Below are 4,473 nucleotides of genomic sequence, written 5' to 3'. Positions count from 1 at the left end.
ATGCGATTCTTTGCCCAAGTTGCAACCTTCTAAAGATTTCGCAATGGATTCCATTCCTTTTGATGTCAGTCAGTTTATGAGAATAAGGGCTTGAAAATGTCTGTGTTCTTATCAAATGCAAATAGAGTTCTGTTTGGGAAGCAGATTCCATCTCGGAGCTTTCGACATGGAGCTTTAAACCGCTCTGGATTTATCGAATGTTTGCATCACTGATGCACTAAAGTCTCCAAGTTATAAGGGACTTAAAATTGCGTCTTTCCAGTTTTATGTTCATAATCGGTAAATTGTATTTCTTTTAGTGTTGTAATTTGGGATTAAAGTCGTTTTTAAATAGCATTTCAGGTTGCTTGAAAGTTAATGAATAAGAAATAAAGAGTCTTCTTCAACGACACAGGCTTAGATCTGTAAAGATCTACACTGTGCCTCGTTTGATTAGAAAGAGTGTTTAATTGAGCCCAATATCTTCCAAATTTATCACTGATTTAGAAAATTCAAGATAAATACAAGATCTTCTGTGATTTGCTTGATACTTTGAAACTGTTAAAACGAAGTCTTTTGACCAAAATCTTGCGGAGTTTCGTTCTACTAACTCGTTTGCTTTAGAAGTGAAGAAAGTTTAAAAGAAAGTGGCGCAATGACGATTTTTATCTTCGGGGGCTTAAAACATTCCAAACTAATTAAATGTTCAACTTGATTGGTTCACCTGCGAAAGACACCTTTTAAAGTTGTTAGAAACACTGCTTTTTAGGATGCTTGTTGGTAATTTTTTGCAATATTTAAATTTCTAACAAGGTAACGTGAGGCAACCAAAACCCATATTTAGCAACACACACATGACCTCTGGTGATCTGAATAATACAATTCGCATATTTTTCGCCATGGAAGCATTTCATTTTCCACTTTGCTTCCACTTGTATTACCATACACTTGGAAGAAGGAGGTTCTGCTGATGAAGAAATTGAAAATTTATCTCGAAGTCGAAAGGCGAAAAACTCGTCAGTTTTGTTTTGGTACAAAACCATGCAACATTCGCGTAAACCAAATTTCGATTTACATTATTCCGAGCCGGCGTTACGCCGGTAATCCGCTCTTATCTCGCCTGTCGAATGGAAGTTGAAAAGCTCGTCGGAAGTTTACAGATAGCGAACAGAAACGAAAATATCCATCTGGTAAAGCTCGCACAAAATCCCGCTCGTTCGAAACAAATTCATTCCGGACACGACTATGTTAATGAGAACTTTTAGTTACATCAGGTGTGTCGAGCGAAAGGTTCGCCAATATTCATCCTTGCCCCAAAACTATGTTAATTTTGGCCCTAATGAGTGAAAACGATCCTCCTCATGTCCACCTCCAATTGGTTTAATTGATAAACTCCTCCCTAGGGCGGGCCGGGGTTTATGAAAGTTCCAGAAAAACGTTGCTTGATGCACATGCAGAAACTCGCAATCAGTGAACCCAGTATTTAATAATAAATTTTCCAGGTTATGCGAGCCGAGTTGCACCAGCAAAAAAAGCGGAAAAACTTGATTCTTTTGTACCAGCAGCAGCACAAGAAATCACTGTGATTTACCGCGAACATTAAGAGTAATTTTAAGAACGTTAACGATGTGATCGCTTCTTTGAACCGTTCTTGCTGTCTTTGGGCGATCGAAAAAATGCCACGAAAAACAATCGGCCAGAAGTTCTGAGATTATTTTTTAATTGGACAGGAATTGTTGGCGGCGGAAAACCGAAAAAATAAGCCTGTTAATAGACGAGTTTTGTTCTGCTCGATATCCAAAAGCATTAGCATAGGAATGTTCGAAAGGGGACTTTTTCCCGCTTTCATTTCGCATGCACGATAATTCAACTTCTGTTTTTTGGGTCTGTAAACTTTGGCCATAAAGATTTTTACTGCGTATTCTGCAGACAGTTTGTCTGGTGTTTGCCTGGTGAATTTTTTTTACCTCAGCCAACAGCATTTAAGCTCTCTCATCTAATGGAATAGTCGTGTAAGGATTTGGCCGGGGAAGTTTATTAGTGGGGTTGCGAAACAGGAGGGAGCAAAAAGTCGGTTTTTCATTCATAAACTGGGGACGATTGGCCCGATTTAAATTGTCAAGCGTAACTTTATCCTCGGGGTTTAAATGCACCGAATTTATAAAAAGCGGTTTGCAATTTTGGCAAACGAATCCTGGTGCCGACTTGTTTCGGGAAATCGAAAATAGGTTGTATATGTCTCTACTCGGCAATAAATTTGGATTGGACGGAYATAATTGTATGTGCGCTTAATTTATTGTTCTAAATTTATTCTGGATAAATTGCTTTTAGGCAAAAGAGTGGATATGTTGGGATTTTTAAGATTTTYTTTCAARWCTCGCTGTTGTTAGGGAATCATTSGAGTTTGGACTGCTTTCTGACAGCTGCTAGCGATTTTATTTCTGTTTGAAGCGTTATTTAGTGCAAAGCTTTCTCCGTYAGTGCGTGGTTTTGCAGAAAAATTGTGCACCAGATAAAGTTTCTACATGGTTCTACAGTTAGTTGGACAATAAACGATCTTCTCTATTTCAACGCCACATGCATTAAGCTAGAGCTGATATCTTCTGAAAGTTCGGAATTGTTCAAAATTCAAACACCCACTGATATTTTAGAAGCTTGCAAACTTGGGTGTAAGTCGAAACCAGAGCCAGTGCATACTTTTAAATTTCACCAGAATTATAGAGGAGGTTGGGCAAAGAATTGTGGAAATTGTACAATAATCGAAACAGAAATTTGGAAAAGTGTTCAAAATTTCAAACGTCCACTGATTTTTTAGAAGCTTGCAAACTTAGCAAAAAATCCGAACTTGAAAACCAGAGCAAGTTGGGACTTGAAATTTTCACAGAGTCTATATAAAACATGCAGCAAGAAATTTGGAAAAGTGTTCAAAAATTCAAACGCCCACTGATTTTTTAGAAGCTTGCAAACTTGGGCCTAAAAATCAAAAAAATCATACTTACGCGCACTTTAACAAAAAATCCTAACTCTGAAACCAAAGCAAGTTGGGACTTGAAATTTTCACAGAGTCTATATAAAACATGCAGCAAGAAATTTGGAAAAGTGTTCAAAAATTCAAACGCCCACTGATTTTTTAGAAGCTTGCAAACTTGGGCCTAAAAATCAAAAAGTTCATACTTACGCGCACCTTAACAAAAAATCCTAACTCTGAAACCAAAGCAAGTTGGGACTTGAAATTTTCACAGAATCTATATAAAACATGGAGCAAGAAATTTGAAAAGGTGTTCAAAAATTCAAACGCCCACTGATTTTTTAGAAGCTTGCAAACTTGGGCCTAAAATCAAAAAAATCATACTTCCGCGCAGCTTAACAAAAAATCCGAACTCTGAAACCAGAGCAAGTTGGGACTTGAAATTTTCACAGAGTCTATATAAAACATGCAGCAAGAAATTTGGAAAAGTGCTCAAAAATTCAAACGCCCACTGATTTTTTAGAAGCTTGCAAACTTGGGCCTAAAAATTAAAAAATTCATACTTACGCTCGCCTTAACAAAAAATCCTAAGTCTGAAACCAGAGCAAGTTGGGACTTGAAATTTTCACAGAGTCTATATAAAACATGCAGCAAGAAATTTGGAAGTGTTCAAAAATTCAAACGCCCACTGATTTTTTAGAAGCTTGCAAACTTGGGCCTAAAAATCAAAAAATTCATACTTACGCTTAAACTTAAACCTTAACAAAAAATCCTAATTCGAAAACCAGAGCAAGTTGGGACTTGGAATTTTCACAGAATTTATATGTCACATGGAGCAAGAAATGTTGCGAATTGTTCATAAATTGAAATGATATTTTTTTGCAAAATTTTCAGAATACAGAATTTTTCCAGAATAACAAAATTCTGATTTGGGCATTTTTTATGCAACCTTTTCCATCGATTTTCGTCTTAAATTGTCTATGAAGACTAAGCTTGAACATCGTGCAAATCGGTCCAAGAGCAGAAAAGTTATCGCTGTAAGAGCAAAAAGTTGATTTTTTGAGACCACCCTGTAAATAATCCGATGGCCGAAAAATTCTGCAATGCACGCACTTTCTCAAATTAGGAGGATTTAAATTTCCCAGGAAACACTTATTAAGAAAATCGCCTGTTTTTCCAAACCCGCTCTTATTTTTTTCTGGATCTTTATAGATACAGTAGGACACGAAAACTCAATAGAACACTCCTGCATACAGAATTAAAATCTGTATTTTCCGAGTGAAGAATTAAATAGAGAGTGTTTCAAGTTGCAAAAAATGTACTTTTTTCAAACTCGCGCAAAGCTCTAAGACCCCTTAGTGCTGCATATAGAATCAAAATACGCATTTTTTCAATTCGTTTCATCGCAAAAGTGCCTGTTTTAATGGTACTTCGTTTCACGGATAAATAGGCGCCTGACGGAAATACTGGATAGTCCCATTCAAATTTGAAGCAAAATTGATCAAAGAAAAGGAAATAGGCGTTTG

At 36.7% G+C, this 4,473-nt stretch overlaps 1 protein-coding gene across 4 annotated transcripts in view; it reads left to right on the top strand.

Annotated features, from left to right (window-relative positions):
- LOC109545455 (protein-tyrosine sulfotransferase) overlaps positions 1-4,473 on the top strand; it is a 71,018-nt gene that overhangs the window by 27,282 nt on the left and 39,263 nt on the right. The window lies entirely within an intron of this gene.

This window comes from Dendroctonus ponderosae, unplaced genomic scaffold (genome assembly GCF_020466585.1).
Source record: "Dendroctonus ponderosae isolate FM_Combo_2020 unplaced genomic scaffold, Dpon_F_20191213v2 Dpon_F_20191213_5, whole genome shotgun sequence".
Classification (NCBI taxonomy): domain Eukaryota; kingdom Metazoa; phylum Arthropoda; class Insecta; order Coleoptera; family Curculionidae; genus Dendroctonus; species Dendroctonus ponderosae.
Note: the sequence above shows the minus strand (reverse complement) of the source record. Positions and strands in the feature narration are given on the sequence as shown.